Genomic DNA, 17,696 nt, shown 5'->3' with positions numbered 1-17,696 from the left:
ACTGAAGGAAAAACACTGCATGATTCTACCCTTATGAGGCATAAGAAAGTGAATAGAATGGTGGCTATCAGAGGGTGTGGGGACGGAGTAATGGGAAATCATTTTTCAATGGTCATCAAGTTTCCATTATATAATTTAAAAAATTTAAATGTAAAATAGATTATAATATAAAATTTACCATCTTCACTATTTTAAGTGTACAGTTCAGTGGTATTAAGTATATTTACTTTATTGTGCAACCATCACCACCAGCCAGCTCCATAACTCTTCTCATCTTAACTGAAACTGTACCCACCAAATAACAACTCCCCTTTCTCCCCTCCCTCTTCTAGCCACCTCCCATACTGTCTGTTTCCATGAATCCTATTAGATACCCCAAGTGTGTGGAACCATAAAGTGCATCTCTCCCTGTGACCAGCTACGTTACCCAGCACAGTAGTTTCAGGCTTCATGTTGTAGCATGTTTCAGAACTTCCTTCTTTATATGTCTAAACAACATTCCATTGTATGTATATTCCATCTGTTCATTCTTCGATAACACTTGTACCTTGCTTGCTATCGTGATAATGTTGCTGAAAGCATGAGTGTACAAATATTCCCAGCCTTTTTTCTTATTTATTTTGAGACAGGGTCTCTCTTAAGTTTCCTAGGCTGCACTCGAACTTGCTATCCTCCTGCTTTAGCCTCCCAGGTTGCTGGAACTATAGTTGTATGTCACCATCCCTGTCGAGTTATTTACATATTTTGAATAGTAACCATTTATCAATAATTTGCAGAAATATTTTTCTATTCTGTAGATTGTCTCTTTCTTTTTGCTCTGTCCTTTAGGGTTTTTTCCCACATTTTTTATTGGTGCATTATAGTCGTACATAATGGTGGGATTTGTTACATATTTGTAAGTGCACACAATATAATAATTTGATCAGTATCACTCCCAAGTATTTTCCCTTTCCCTCTCCCCTCCATCCCCCTGGTACTTTTCCTCTGTTCCACTGATCTCCTTTTGATTTTCATGAGATCCTGCCTCCCACCAACCTTCTCTTCCACAAATGTGAGAAAACATACCACCCTTGAATTTTGAGTCTGACTTATTTTGGTTCACATAGTTTCCTGCCAGTGACATAATTTCATTCTTCTTTATAAAAGCATTTTTGTTTGATGGAATCCCATGTGTCAATTTTTGTTTTTGTTGCTGGTGCTTTTGGAGTCATATTCAGAAAATCTTTGCCCAGACCAATATTGTGGGCTTTTTCCTTTTTGTTTACTTCTAGTTGTTTTGCAGTTTCAGGTCTTACATTTGTCTTTAATCCATTTTGAGTTCATTTTTGTGTGAGATTAAGGTTTAATTTCATTCTTTGGCTTATGTATATTCAATTTTCCCAGTGCCATTTATTGATGAAACTGTCTTTTCCCTATTGTGTGTTCTTTTTTTTTTTTCTTTTTTTTGTACTAGGGATTGAACCCAGAGATGCTCTATCACTACCACTGCACTGAATCCCCAGCCCTTTTTTTTTTGTTGTTGAGAGAGAGGGTGTTGTTAAATTGCCTAAGCTGACCTCAAATTTGTGATCCTTCTGCTGGGATTAAAGGTGTATGCTGCTGTACCTGGCAATTTTCTTGAGGTGAAAGGCTCACTTCATTCATTTCCCTGAAAACATCTGACAGATATATGAGTATGAAGAAGCATAGTCTGTCAGTCCTTTATACAAAAATGATGTTCCACAAAAACAAAACAAAACAGGTAGTTCAGCTTGTAAAAACAATTGTACAAGTTCTTCCTGGACTTCGGTTTTCAAAATTGCTTTATGAGCAGACTGTTAGCAAGACAGGTAATTAATAGTCCAGTTTTAATAAAATTAATGGTTATTAAAATATTATCATGGACTTTTGTATGTGTGTGTGTGGTACTAGGGATTGAACCCAGAGGTGCTTAACCACTGAGCCACATCCCCAGTCCTTTTTATTTTTTATTTTGAAACAGGGTCTCGCTAAGTTGCTTAGAGTCTTGCTAAGTTGCTGAGGCTGGCCTGGAACTTCGATCTTCCTGCCTTAGCCTCTTGAGTTGCTGAGATTACAGGCATGTACCACTGTTATGGACATTCTTTTATGAAACAACTTAAAAGTTTAAAAACTTCAACTATGGTGGGTGAAGAATATGACTTTTAAGGAAGTTTTGTGCCGGTTTGGTGATATGGGTTACGGCCCCATAAGTGTCACCCACTGTTGCTTCTACAACATAAAGGCAAATGTCCACAAAGTGAATACTACAAAAACCTTTGGGCATTATTATGAAAATGGTCTTGACCTTATGGACCTCCCTGGAAGGGTCTTGGGTGTTCTAGAAGTCAAGGCCCCGGGGGGTCACAATTTGAGAGCCACTAGTCTCTATGACCATAGACCTTGGTTGCTTTTGGCCTCTACCACTTTAGTCAGCCTCCCTGGGCCTTGGTTTTCTCTACTGCAAGTGAGGCCCAAGTTTTCGACCCTATTGGACTCTATTTTTGTAGTCCTTGGAAATGCTTCTCTCTTAATTGTGATACGACCTTGGCTCCTTTCCTTCTTCCATCTCATACCTGCTTTTTTCTCGTTTCTCCTGACTCCTCTTCAGCTCACCAATTAAAGGTTGACATCCCCATTGTTTTACCTCCTCCTCCTCTCCCTGGGTGATCTTATCCCCTCTCTGGTTTTTAATCATTACCTGCAGGCTGATGGTTCCCAAATCTCTTCTTTAATCTAGATGTTTATCCTAAGCTCCAGTTTCATCTTTCCGGGGACCTCTCTACCTGAATGTACTAAAGGCATGTCAAAGTCAGTCTAAATTGATTCCAGAATCTTCTTCCCTTTCTCCACATTGTCTCCTCTTCCAGAATAACCAGTTCTTGGTTTACTCTTCATCTATTCAACTGCTGAAGCCAGAAGCCTAGGAGCCCTCCTTCGCTTATCTGGCATCCTGGTTTAATCACCCAGGTTTATTAATTCTGCCTCCCAAATATTTTCCCTATGTCTCCCTGCTCTCCATCTCCATCACCACCACTTTAGGTTAGGCCTTCATTACTTCTCACCTAAATTATTACAAGAGCCTTCTTCTTGATCCCCTGCCACCCATTTCCAACCTAGGCTCCAAGGGTTGGAAACCATAAGAGTGTCTCACATTTTATGTTTTATTAAATAAGTATATATTGAGTACTTACCATTGCAGGCACTGTGCAGGGTGTAGGAATGCAACAGAGAACACAACAGACATTGTTCCTTACCACCAGTACTCACGGCGTATAAAGGAGGAGGGAAAAGTACAGGGTATGGATCATTAAGATGCAGTGAAATGGGGAAAGATGGAACAGGTGCTTGGTAACTTCTAGAAGCATAAGCTGAGAGCTGGCTGAGTACCAGCGTGGTCAAGGAACACTTTCTGAAGGAAGAGAATCTCACACTCAGACTGCTCATTGGATGGGAGTTAAGAGAGGTGGGAGTATGGTAGTGAAATGCTCTCTGATAAATTTGATCATCTCATTTCCCTGCTAAACAGACCTCTTTTGAGCTTTCCCACTGCCTGCAGGATAAAGTCCAAATTCTTTACCATGGAACACAACCATTGTTGCCTCATCTTCTACCACACCCTTTCATTTACTGTAATCAACCTATGCTGCTTTCAGTTCCCCAAACCCCACACTCTTTCTCAGCTCCAGGCCTTTGCACATTTGGTTTCCTCCACCCTTGCCATCCAATGTCCCATAGCCTATCTATCAAGCTCTGAGTCACTGACATCAGCTGTCTCAGGAGACCTTCCCTAATCCCGCCCATGTAGACTTTGTGGCTCCCTCTCTGGTATTCCCTGCCTGTGCACACACCTGGACTCATGCACATGTCACATTGGTAGGGCTCATCCACATGTCTTTCTTGCTTCTGATTGCTATTTCAGGATCCCAGTTCATGCTTAGTTCCCACACCCTCACTCCAAGATCATTTTGGTTGTTCCCAGGGTGTGTGTTTCCTGTGTCCTAGTGGACAACTTTAGAAAATTATTACCACCTCCCCCCCATCATTTTCCTTCCTCCAGCTCTGCAACCTCCCTGTGCCCCTACCACACCCCATGGAGTTATCAGTTCTGCTGGACATTGCCACACCCATCATGCACCTTACACCTGTAGGGAGTCAGCAGCATGCCAGTTGACCTCACTGAAGCAACAGTGCTGAGAGCTGTTGGTCCCCTGTTGCCTTGTAGAGCCATGGACTTGGCCTGCAGATATATCTAATTCACAAATACCAATCTATCTCAGATTGGTATATGTGAATTAGAGCAAAGCTTCGTCTCTGTGTCAGCTCCTTGTGCCAGTTTCCCTCTTATCTTAGAAAGAATTCTTTCTCAGAAGGTCTCTCAACTCCTCATACAAAGAGGTTCCCAAGGGTTGCCCATGAATGTGCCAGAAAGGGATGATGGCCTTCACCACCATCTATCACCAGCCTGATGGCAAAGTATGCATGAATATTTATTTATTTAAAATAATAAATTAGCTGGTGTGGTGGTGCACACTAGTAATCTCAGCAACTTAGTGAGACCCAGTCTCAGAAGAAAAAACAAACAAGACTGGGAATGTAGCTCAGTGGTAGAGCACCCCTGGGTTCAATCCCCAGTACCAAAAAAACAAAAATACAATAATAAATTATATAAGCAATGCTGAATACAGTTTCATAGTTGAAAAACCAAATGGTTTAGAAATATATAGAATAAAAAGTTAATGCTCCTCTTCCTCCCACCCCACATCCAAAAGCCTATCTTCCAAGTAGGCACTATTAATTATTTGGTGGAAACATTCAGACTTTTTGCTTTGCACTTACACATATGTGAGTCTGAGATAATATTTGTGGAATTGATCTTTTTTCATCCCTGAATTTTCCCCTTTCTTGTCCTCACATTCATGGAGCTCATCACTTCTGAACTTCTCCCCAGGTTTAAAATCCAAATCAGCTTTCAAGTATCTCTGGCTTTTGTGTGCTGAAAGCTTAAGCATTCTCTAGAGCAACCTCAAGATTTTCTGAACAGTTCATCAAAGGACAAGGGCTCTCTTGCAGAGATTGAATGCCTTGACTTGAAACAAGATGGAAGAATAATTTGCTTTGGAGTAGAAAGACCTCCAACCCTTGTAAGCCCTCCCTTCTCCAGTCTGACTAAGGGCAGGAGACACAAGAGGAGAAATTTCCCACCTTGTTTTCTACCTGTTTGCCTAGACAGGCAGTAAAATCCCAAAGAGAGTTGACGTCATGGTGAAGGCAGGACACAAGGTCACTGGCAACTTGGTCTGTGGTTCCTGATTGCTCTGAAGAGGCACAGAGCAGCAGGGACTGCCATACCTGGCCTCAGCCAGCCTCACCTTCACCTTTTCTAGCTTGTGCCTGGCTCTTCCAGCGTTCAGGAGAATTTAGACACATCTGACATCAAGTCTCCTATTGTCAGGACTGAAGCTTCCTATAAGCAGTGAATTGAGTTACAGGCACTAAAATGTGATTTCTTGCATGCCTAAGTTTGTAAATTAAGATTCAGATGTCATGTACTGTTCATATTCTGCCACTTAAAAATTAACAATATATCTTAAAAATTTCACACCAGTGGAAAAGTACATGAGGATGTACTTTTAAAAAAGTTTTCAAAAGTATGTGTTCATGATAAGAGATTCAAACAGTATCAAAGGAGAAAGCAGAAGTTCTTGAATCCTCCATTTCCTTTCCCTAGATATAACTATTGTTAAAACCTTAGAAAATTTCTTTGCAGATTAAGTCACATATCTATTTATTTACTAGCTTTTTTATATAATAATAAGCTGTAACTCTATATACTTTTTGTGCATATATTTTCTATTATATATAATAGAAATCTTTATTTCTACATAAATAAATATTTATTTCTATATTTTATTTATTTCTGTATAAATAAATAAAAGATAATATTATTTATTACTCATCATTAAATAGATTCTATTTATCTAAGTACATGTAGTTCTACTTTATTTCTTTCAATGGCTGCCTAGTCTTCCCATAGATTGGATGTGCCACATGTATTTAATTAGTTGTTTGACATTTAAGTGTCCAGATTTTTAGCTATTACCAATGAAGGGCACAATGAACAGAAAAATAGCTAGCAATTGTTGACAACAGATATTGTTATCATGTGGTAAGCCATATAACCCTTGAAATGTCCCAATGAGATAGGCTCTTTTATTGCCCCTACTACACAAATGAGGGAACTAAATCACAAAAAGATCAATAATTTCCACAAGGTTACATGTCTGGTAGGTGGAGGATCTGGGACTTGCACCCAGGCAGTCGAGTCCCACTCCTGTACTCTAGATCACAACACTATAGCCCCTCTGTAGACCCCGGGCACTCATGCTGATATGTCCATAAAAAAGGTCAAACTTCGTGCATTTTACACTTTAATAGTGTTAAATGGTGGGGACATTGTTTTATGAGGAGAGCAATGTGCTTCTTTCATAATCAATTGTGGAGCCCACTTGTTTCCTGAGAACAGAGGGGTTGCTGCTGCCCCTGTGCTCAGAGGCCCCACTAAATAAGAGCACCCTCTCTTGCTGTGGTCAGGGCTTCAGCTCTGAATTTTTTCTGGCTCTCTCCCTTTCAGACTGGACTGGGTTCCCAGGAGTCTTGGGAACCCAGCTCATGCCCTTTAAGGCCAAGGCCACAGACTGCTAGAGGAGTTTTTCCCTTCTCTTTTCTCTGCACCTTCTTAGTCTCCTAAAGGTGAGCATACCTTCTAACTGGAAGCCCTCTAGTCCCCATTTTCCTATTCTTTCTGCAAGAGGAGAAAAGGACATCCACTTAGAGAAATAGGTGCACCTCCACACCTGCAGCTCCTACATCTAACCACAAGGGGCCCACTGCAGGACCTCCAGGCCTTGATGCTCACCAGACCTGCACAGAGGTGGGTGGTCACAGTGTGTGGCCTGGCTTCTTCATGACCTCTGGCTTTTATGGGAATATATCAGTGGTTCTCTGACAAGGACACTCCCAACAGGGAACATGTGGCAATGTTTGGAAATATTTTTGGTTGTTACACTTGATGGTAGTGGCATATGTGTGGCGTGTACATGTCCAGGCATGCACACACACACTTGGTGCCACACATACTACTGGCATCTCCTGGGTAGGTCAGGAATGCTGCTGAACATCCTACAACATACAGGACGGCACCTACAACAAAGAACAATACAGCCCCAAATGAACCCTGGGCTATGGGAGGGCAGACAGTACCCAGCACATGGCTGCCCCCTGTGGCTTTGGAATCAATTTAAGTGAAGCCAAGAGGTGGGTGGCTGTGTGAAGGGCAGTGGCTGTGGAAGTAGTATTTACACACAAAAAAAAATTTTGTTTTTTTAAATAGAAAATAGTAGACACTATTTTCCTGTCAAAGAACAGGAAGATGGCTGGTGAAGTTTGGGGTGGGTAGTGGGATAGATAAGCATTCCTTACCTGCATTACAGACTATTGAGAAATTAAGGATGTGGAAAACACTCCAAAATTTACTAGATATGGCCCAGCTAGTCTCAAGCAAAATGCCTGGAATTAAATGTTTTATCATTAACCAGAAAGAAGGGAATTAAACTCCGCAAGCTGGGAACTCAAGAATGAAGACAAACCATAAGAAAACAAACTGATGAAAACAAGATATAACAAACAAGATAAAACAAATTAATGAATTAGAAAACAGGAAATCTGTTCATTTTAATAAATACATTGAAGACAATAAAATTAGATACAAGTGGACCTTGAAATGGAACAAAATATCGATTGAAGAAGCCACAGAGGAAGCTCTGTGTGTGTGTGTGTGGGGGGGCACAAGGAGGGTGACAGACTTTACAGCATCGACATGCACTTATTTAACATCAGTTTACTGATTACATGCTATGTGCAAGGCACTTTTCTAAGCACTGGGAGCATAACACTAAGCAGATGAAAGCAATGCCCTCAATGCCATTCTGAGCTCTAATGAGCCTTGAGGTAATGTCAGGTGGGAACCAGTGACATCAGTTCAGCTAAGTCCCAAGGCTGGCCAAAGTGCCTGGATCCCAAAATGTAAGTTGAACAAACAAGAAAATGCTGCAGCTCAGGTGAGATGGTAAAGCAGGAGATGAGAGGAATTTAAACTTCTTTTCAGAAAACCTAGATCCAGAGGGCAGAAAAAGAACCTATTACACAAGAACATTAATATTTATTTTTCAGTTTTATTTTTTGAGATGGGGTCATGCTGTGTTACTGTGGCTTGTCCCAAACTCATAAGTGATTCTCTTGCCTCAGCCTCCTGAGTGCTGGGACTCCAGGCATGTGCCAACCACACCTGGCTAGAAAATTAATATTTATTAATGACCCAGGGAACCTATCTACTCACCAGTGTGTCTGAAGGGCCATGAGATGGACTGACCAGCACCCAATTACCCAACCTCTTAAAACTAAGGACTTACTTTGGAGTGGGTCCCTCCTTCTCTCCCCTTCTGTTCCCTATTCCAGGCCCCCAGGTAACAAGAAATCTTTGCTATGGAAATTGGAGCCGTTTCCAGTTCCCAACCCTTAGGAGACTGTCTCTATGGAAATGGGACTCTCCCCAGGGGCCATTGTGGATCACCCCCAAACAGCCCTTGCCTTGTAGGCCTGTGGCAGCTGCCATGTCTGGCTAGGCCAACTCAACATCCTTGGAGGTCTGCTCAGAGCAGAGTTTCTGCAGAAATGTTTCGTGGCCAGTTTCAAAGCACTGGGGAGAACAGCTTGCCCTGTGTTGGCTGTGCGGCATCTGTTTTCTCAGAGAGAATCTGGAGAGAGCTCAGGGGACTCACAGGAAGACATTTTCAACATTAACAATGGCCAACATTTATTGGTCCTCACTCCATGCTCGGCATGTTCTAAGTGCTTGACATCCATTAACTTATTCAATCCTGACAACTCTGTGTGACATGTTCCACTGCTGTGGTCCCATTTTACAGGCCAGAAAGCTGAATCCAGAGATCAGATACCTTGCCCAAAGTCCCAGTGGCGGGTAGGCCAAGCTTGGCCTTCATAAAGCTCTTACATGTGCTCATGGCAAATGCTCCAGGACTTCCCTCTCTGCTCCTTTTTGGACATTGTGAACACCAGGATGTGTTCATATCTGTAGAAGGGGAAAAAAGAAGCAGTTGCCCAATTCTCTCTCCCTGATTCTGACTCCCACTCCTTTTCCGATGGCTTTTATATTTTTTTCCTGCAGAAGGCATAACAAGTGAGCACTGATTGCAGGGATTCAAGACAACTGTGAGACTTGAGTTGTTGAATTTGAATGCGAGAGCCCTTCTGTACCTCCTGTAGGGATTTCTGGGCCTAGAGGGTGAGCTGCTTGGCTTAGACTTGTCATGAAACTCTGTCACTTAGGAGGACCAGAAGGAGCTGGTGAGTCTGGGTGGGGACACAGGGACTTAAGTACGGCTGTTCTGACCATGTCCACAGTTTCGATAAAGAGGGTGCTTCTCCATGTGAGGCGTCCAACAGCCAAGACGTGAGGTTGTAGATGGGAGAGGGTTGCAGAAGGAGTGGGTGTGGTCTGTTGGTCCAAAGCCAACTTTGCACTGGAAATAAGGAAGAAACACTTATCAGCTCATTAATTATAGGATGCAGTAGGATTGGCTGTGCCTCTGGGTGTGGGGCAGTAACCTAATGCTTTAAACAAACAGCCCTGTCACTCAACAATAATTAGCAACAATAAGCATCTTCATAGAACTAGATTGATAGGTGGCCGACAGCACACAGCCCCAAGCCTGGCCTAGAACTGGGCTTGGTTGCCACACTTGTGGAGCCAGTCAGTGGGTTTAGCCAGCCTACAGGAGCATGCACAGAAGTGATACATTCTTTCTTCTTCTACTGTTTGCTGATAACTTGTTCTGTAGGAGGCACTGAGAGGAAGGAAATGTGAGATTTAGCAACATTCTAGTGAATTGAGGAGTCAAGATTAATCTTGAAAAGTTAAACAGCAGCACAAGAAATATTGTATATGTCAAAATACAGAGTGTGAGTGCTCAGGGCCAAGTAGGACTTAGAGGCAGACTTTCCACCAGATGAAAGGTGAGGTGGACTTGTGGTGGGGTCTGCATTCCCTGTGATATTTCTGCCAGGACACACTGCAATGCTTCTTCTCAAGAAGTAGGAAACACAGGAAGAAAATTTTCAGATTGTACATATTGTTCTGTGATTTGCTTTTCATGCTTATCAATATGTTGTGAACATTCTTCCTTGTCCATAAATAAACTTCTTATGAATCTCTCATATTTTATTGTGTATTGAACATGATTTAACTAATCTTTTATTTTTGTCACTTAAGGTTATTAACAATTGCACCTATTATATATACTGACACTGGGTGCACCTTTATTTTTATCCATTGGATACGGTCTGTAAGGAGAATAGCTAGATCAAAGAACATGCACACTTTCAAGATTTTTGATACATATTGCTAAATTGCCTTCCAAAAAGGCATATCAGCATAGGTGCTCACCATCAGTCCTGTGAGAGTAGCTCTTTAACTAGATCTTTTCCATCACTAAATATTGACAATTTAAAAAATTTGTAAATTTGATAAGAAAAAAGGATATTTCATTGTAACTTTAGTTTGGTTTCTTTTTGTTACTTTATTACTTAGTTTTACAGGCCAGTTAGTCACTGGTGATTCTTTTTAGATGAGTTATCTGATTATGTACTCTTTAGTCTTCTATTTTCTATATCTTCTTTCTTTCTTTCTTTCTTTCTTTCTTTCTTTCCTTTTCTTGCTAACCCTTTTGATTTTTAAATTTTGAAACAGGGTCTCATTAAATTTCTTAGGAGGACCTTGCTAAGTTGCTGAGACTGGCTTTGTACTTGAGATCCTCCTGCCTCAGCTTCCTGAGCTGCTAGGATTACAGGTGTGCACAACAGCACCTGGCTCATTTATTTTTTATTATTTCATGGGGTATATTCCTTTTGCCTTAATTATTTATAAGACTACTTAGTATGTTTTAAGGCTATTAACTCATTGTTTTTCATATGTTATAAATATTTTATTCTAGATTATCATTTGTTATTTAGTTTTGTTCATTTATAAAGCATTTATAATCTAAAATGTCCATGTAATTTAGGTAGTCTTCCAAATCACTGGCTGGAGGTGGCTTTTACTGGAAGTAGGGAGGCCAACAAGTGGCCCCTGACAGGATGCCGCTGCATCAGGATGAGGCCCATGAGGCAAGGCTAGAGAGGAAGCCCAGCTGCCAGACTCAGGTGGAGGAGGTGGTGATTGTGGGCAGGAAGCAGGGAAAGGGGAGGAGTCTGGATGACTCACAGGATGCTGACCTGGGTGAGGTCTGAGCAGGTGGAGGATGAGCCAGGATTGGAACTACAGGTAGAGGAGCAATAGGGGCAGGGCAGAGATTGGGACAATTCCCTTTGGGCTTGTTGAGTGGAGTTTCCTTGTGGGATAATTCACTGGTATTTGAATCAACAGGACTGAGCTGATTTCTGGCTTTGTGTTAGACTCAGGCTTTTTCTGATACAGAATTGTGTATTTGCATACACTATATCCTAATATTGGTGGCTTTTTTTTTCCCTTAGGTCAGCTCCAGAACCTTCTGGTAGGTTCCATGGAGTAACTCTAGAGCAGCATCATTATGGGGGCACAGTTTAAGTGTACCTTAATAGGTGCTAGAGTGAGGCAGGCTTCACAATGCTTTTTTCTCAGAATTGTTTTTGTTCTTTGAGGATGGGTTTCAAAATCACTTTACCACAGCTGTGTCTCTGGATTGCTCAGTGGAGCTAGGAACATAGGTGACTCCACTTGGACCCTTTGAGTCCCTCAGCATCAAATCAGCAGGAGCTGGATTTTGTAGAGTTGGACTTTATTCCCAGTGCAGATAGCACCTGGTTGGTCAGGCATTAGGTCTTTACTGTCATTGATGTCTCCATGGGGCTGCCCATAGCCTCTGGCCCAAAGACAGTCTGTGGACTCTCAGAGCCCTTGTGCTGCTGCTGCTGCATCTGCCCTGGCTCCCCACTGTCGCCAAGCCATCCTGTGGTGGGATTTTTCAGACAGTTGTGCATGGTACCCATCTTCCAGCCCATGCTCTGTCCATGCCCAACCTCCCCTCAGGTTTTTTGTGGGTGCACTTAGGAAATCTTTAAATCTTTTCTTATCTGTATTCTTGCCAGATGGCTTTCTCATGGTTTCTTTAGTAGACCTGTGTTTTGACCTATTTCACATTTGGTAGCCTTTTTTTTAACCTATTTTCAAGATTTTTTTTTTTATGGAGAATAACAAACATAAAGTCAAAAATCCTAAACATATATCTCAGCAAACTTTTACATAGCTATTCACTATATAACCACTTAAAACTCAAAATATTTCTTTTCTTTTTTTCTTTCTTTCTTTCTTTTATTTATTTATTTATCTATCTATCTATCTATTTATTTAGGTACTGGAGATTGAACCCAGGGGCTTAACCACTGAGCCACATCCTCAGCCCTTTTTCTATATTTTATTTAGAGACAGGGTCTCACTGAGTTGCTAAGTGTCTCGCTAAGTTGTCCAGACTTGCTTTGAACTCATGGTCCTCCTGCCTCAGCCTCCCAAACCTGTGGGATTACAGGCATGGGCCACTGTGCCCAGCAAGATTTCTTTTGGAGTTAATAAGCAAATGAGGGATGAATGTGCTCCCATTATGTTTGTTTATTTTTTCCTAGAAATGTCATGAAGGGTGTTATATGGGGAGCTACATGTCAAGTTTGGCTTTAAAAAGGGATAGGGAGAATGGAGTGGAGTGGCTGATCATATTCTGATCATCCCCCTAACTTGCCATGGAAATTTTTTCCTTAGTTTCAATAACCTGCTTTATAGGGTGTCAGGAAGATTACATGAGGCATTACATGTAAGTGCACAAAAAATGTTAATTGCTGTTTTTGTTGTTATTCATAAGGATGATGAAGAGGAGGAGGCCATGTTCTGAACAAGAGTGTACATCAGAGTCACCTGAGGCTCTTTTGCAAAACACATGTGCTTGACCCAGCCAGATAGCTCCTGAGTCAGGATCTAGATTTTGCACGTATTCCCAAGTCATTCTGTTGCTCATCCATGGCTAAGAACCACCAGGCTGGAGGTGGCTATGACTGGAGGCAAAGAGGCTAACAGGTGGCCCCTGCCAGGGTGCAGCTGCCTCAGGATCTGGGCAGGGCTGGAGAGGAAGCCCAGCAGGGCAGACTTAGGCAGAGTGGAAAGGTGACCAAGGTGATCATGGTGGGGGATGTAGGAAGGAGATGAGCCAGGGTGACTCACAGTGTGCTGATCTGGGTGAGGGCTGAGCAGGTGGAGAATGATCCAGGGTTGGAACTACAGGAAGAGGATGGGTGGGAGTGGGACAGAGATTGTGATAATTCCCTTTGAGTTCCTTAGTATTTGGATCTTTAGGCTTGGGTGGGTAGTATAGTTCTGGGAAGCTCAGGTGCAGAGAAGATGGATAGAGCCTCCACAGAGTGAATGTAGAGGTCAGAGGAGGGCCAAGTTCACAAGCATCCACATCTGCAAAGGTCTGTGTCCACCTAATCTGCCCTCCCTACAGATAGAGAAGACTTTAAAATAAAGTCTATCTCCCTAGAGATAGAGAAGACTTTAAAATGCCCTCCCTGATGTTATAGAAGACTGAAAAATAAACTCAGTTTTCTCATCTAGAGATAAATAATGACTTTAGGTCATTCCCTTTTCTCAAGCTCATGAAGTTTTTCATATCCCTCAACAGGGGAGCTTGCTTGCTTTGCCCTGATCCATCAGCATCCTCAGACAGCACACTGAGTCATGGAAAGTGTCATTCTCTGACATCCCCTGTGTTGTCACAGCCAGCCACAGGTGGATGGTTTCCTTAGACCCTGGTTTTCTTCAGGCCCCTGCTATCAACTAGTTTCTCTTTGGTAAGAATTTAAGGTCTGATCCTTTTTGGTTCATAATGTGATGATTGGGTGTTCACGTTGTGTGAGATATGCCTCCCTCTGAAACTTGTTACGACATTGACCCATTGGCATATTACCTGTCTGTCATGAGAGAGGGGAAAAAAAAGAATTTAAGGCATTCCAGTGCCTTTCTCAGAAGCATTTGCATTTAGGATTGCAGATGTAATAGAAATCATGAAAAATGTTGCATTTGTCAAAGAAGGTGATACTGGAGTGGATTTATTATTAACTTGCTTATTCTAGAGCATCACCATCCAATAGGATTTCCTAAAATGACAGAAATGTTATTTTGTGCTGTCCAATTTGATATCCATTAGTCACCTGTGGCTTTTGAATGTTTGAAATGTGGCCAGTATAAACAAGGAACTGGTTTTTTTTTTTTTTTTTTTTGTATCAGGGATTGAACCCAGGGGCGCTTAACCATTTGAGCCATATCCCCAGCCCTTTTTATATTTTATTTGGAGACTTGGTCTCACTAAGTAGCTCAGGGCCTCACTAAGTTGCTGAGGCCGGCTTTGAGCTTGCAATCCTCTTGCCTCAGCCTCCTGATCCACCAGGATTATAGGTGTGCACCACCTGGCCAGGCTCTGGATTTTTTAATTTTAATTAAAATTCAAATTGGCAAAAGAAAAGCAGATGCCATTATGTCGTATTCAATGAGAAACAGGGACATTAGGCCTGACACTCCACTCAATTGCCCCACTATGAAGTGCCCCTCAAAGGTGACATTGAACAGAGAGATGGCAGGAAAAAAGTCCATTTGATTTCAAAGATCTATATTTGACCTCTCCCAGCCATTGTCTTTCTCACTCTTCCAACTCCTGGAAGGTCACCTGAGCCTTTCTGCCCTGGCATCCCCCTCCCTACTCCTGGTCATGGATCAAACCCCATCTCCTCCAAGAAGCCTTTCCTGACTCTTCTGTCCCTATGAGGTGAAGACAGTTTTAGGGCCCTGAGCAGATTTCATTGGCTTCCTAGTTGGGAGTGAGGGATGGGGTGATGATAGGTCTCAGGATTGTGGCTACACAACACTGTATTTCAGCTTCTCTGGCTACCTTTTTTTTTTTTTTTTTTTGGTACTGGGGATTGAACCCAGGACACTTGACCACGGAGCTACATCCCCAGTACTATTTTGTATTTTATTTAAAGACAGGGTCTCACTTTTGCTGAGGCTGGCTTTGAACTTACTATCCTCCTGCCTTAGCCTCGTGGAGTCGCTAGGATTACAGGTGTGCACCACTGCACCCAACCTCTGGCTACTTCTCACAGTGAGAAATAAATATATCTCATGTACCAACCACAGCACATATTCCTATAAATACAACACAAAAACAAAAGTTTTATAAACATAATACTTACCCTCACTAATACACAAATGAAGCATGTGGATATTTTCTGCTACATTTATTTTTTAAAGAAAAATGTTGATTATGACCCATGGAACTGATTTCATAATGCACCAATGAGTCACAACGCACAGGGAGAAAAGCATAGCATGAGATTATAGCTTCATCTCTGATTCCAGCCCTGACAGCCAGCCCTGACCAGACTCCAGGCAGGTCCAAACCTGGGATGAGCAGCTTGTCTTCCTGTCCCAGCATTGTCCAGACATGGCACTCCAGGCTCCTCACAGAGAGGGCTAGTGGACGCCCAGTCTGTGCTGGTGGCCTCCTGGTGAGGCCCTGCTCTCCAGAAAGTCTTCTTTATGTGCCTTGGTTGGTCATGCCATAAAATGGCCATAGTCACAGATATGGTCTCAAGAGACTGAAGTCCACAAAGCATTCTAGACACTCAAGAGCAAGATGCCAGCTCAGGGTCAGAGTCACAAGCTGCATACCTCATCCTTGATGAGGGACCTTCCAGTCCTAGTAGGGGGTAGCGGTACTACTGACCTAGCAGGGCCACCAATGACAAATAGAAACAGAGGCTGAGGTAGGGGTATTGCTTAAGCCCAGGATTTCAAGGCCAGCCTGGGAAACATAGTGAGACCTCCATCTAAAAAGAAGAAGGGCAAGGGTGGGGGAGGGGTAAGGAGGAGAAGAGCAAGAACTGGAGCTGTCATTCTGGCCAGAGGACAGATGATAAATATATTTAAGGAGCTTCCTGGGAGCATATGAGTCTTCATGCCCCATCTTCCTTTGGATTTTATCACTGAACTGGACATTATGAAAAGCAGGACCCTAAGAAATAGCTAAAGCAAAATTCCTGCATCCAAACCAGGTGCTTTATTCCTCTGGGGCCTCAAACTCTTCTGACACCTCTGTAGGGTGGGGGGGAAGACAGCTGGGTAAAGTGGCAGAGGCAGCAGGTGGCTTTGCAGATGGACTTGTAGATAAGAGGAAGGTGAAGCTGTAGGGAAGGATGGAGAACAACAAAATAGAAGCACAATTCCATTAGGGTCCAGTTTCATAGGGAATGCTTGTAAGAAAATCAATCACTGCAGCAGGAAAAGAAGGGTTCTTTTTTTTTTTTTAAGGTATCACAAATCTTAGTAACATTTCCCTTCAAAGTGGCTAAAATACTTTTTGGCAATTGAAGTTATACTTTTCAGAAAAGGAATTCAACAGAGATTCTGGATAATTGAGATGCTATTGAGTTGCGCTCTTTGAGCTAGTCCTTCCCCTGGGGACTGTACACACTGTGATCTCAGGTTTGCCCCCCCCCCGCCCCCACCTTCCTGGAGCTTGTCTGTCTCACCAGAAAATGCCTCCGTTAGTGTTGGGCTAATTTACTTGCTGACACCTGGGCATGGGTGTGGAGAGAGAACTCTGAGGTAGGCCCAGGTGACCAGACGGTGAGACAGAGCCACTCAGTATTTAGGCTTTGGGGGGACGGTTTTTGGAGCAGAGGGGTGAGCTTAAGGACAAATTCTACCCTCTTTGCCTGAGAAAGGGCAGCTCAATCACTTTGGGACCCTGTTTATTTGGTAACATGTCCTTCCAAGCTCTCTGGCCACTTGGACCCCCCATCTGCTTCTGTGAGTCACCCTGGGTAATGAATGACAGGGGTGTTCCTCAGGTAGGGGACATCAAAGAGAAGCCAGGCATTTCTGAAAGAAAGACGAATTATTCCATACCATTGGAGAGAACATGAAATAGAAGATAGTGAGGTTGGGGACCTGTCACATCATCAGGAGTTTTCTGTCTTAACAATAGATTGCTACGCATTATACATACATAATACATTACACACCCCATGGCTGACATTTGCAGATGCTATTTGATTATAAAATGATGAAACAATTTCTTCTGGTTGAGGGGCAGAATAACAATAAATAAAAAATAATAATGTAAAATAACAATATCAAAGATCTTTGATAAAATTTCAGAGTGTTTACGGAGCTGTCACATGTCGCCAGCACCAGAGATGGGGTAGAGCTTGTTCAAGTGGTGGTCTCAAGAAGCTGCCTAGTGGGAATATAATAACACGAGGGACTAAGGAAAACCTCCTTCACTTGACTGTGCTGAGTATCAACTGGATTCTGATGATGAAATCACAAATGATCCTAACAGGAAGAAAGCGGGGCGGGGCAGCAGCCAAAGTGGACAGGTGAGCTTAGTTCTTCAAGGCGCCTCCTGATTCTTCACATTCACCTGTGCTCTTCTTCATGGTGATCCAGGTATGTCATATCCCCCAGGAGGACCAAAGTCCACAATCAGTATTGATTGCAAAGGAATCAGGTCCATGTGGAATGGGAGGCAATGACT

The 17,696-nt window shown here is 42.5% G+C and overlaps 1 pseudogene; it reads left to right on the top strand.

The window, feature by feature from the left end:
- The first annotated feature begins 13,968 nt into the window (after positions 1-13,968).
- LOC143380844 (small nucleolar RNA U13) lies at positions 13,969-14,076 on the top strand (annotated as a pseudogene).
- Positions 14,077-17,696: the final 3,620 nt, after the last annotated feature.

Source organism: Callospermophilus lateralis, chromosome 14, assembly GCF_048772815.1.
Source record: "Callospermophilus lateralis isolate mCalLat2 chromosome 14, mCalLat2.hap1, whole genome shotgun sequence".
In the NCBI taxonomy this organism is placed as follows: Eukaryota; Metazoa; Chordata; class Mammalia; order Rodentia; family Sciuridae; genus Callospermophilus; species Callospermophilus lateralis.
The sequence above is the reverse complement of the archived record's forward strand: the minus strand, read 5'-3'. Positions and strand labels throughout refer to the sequence as shown.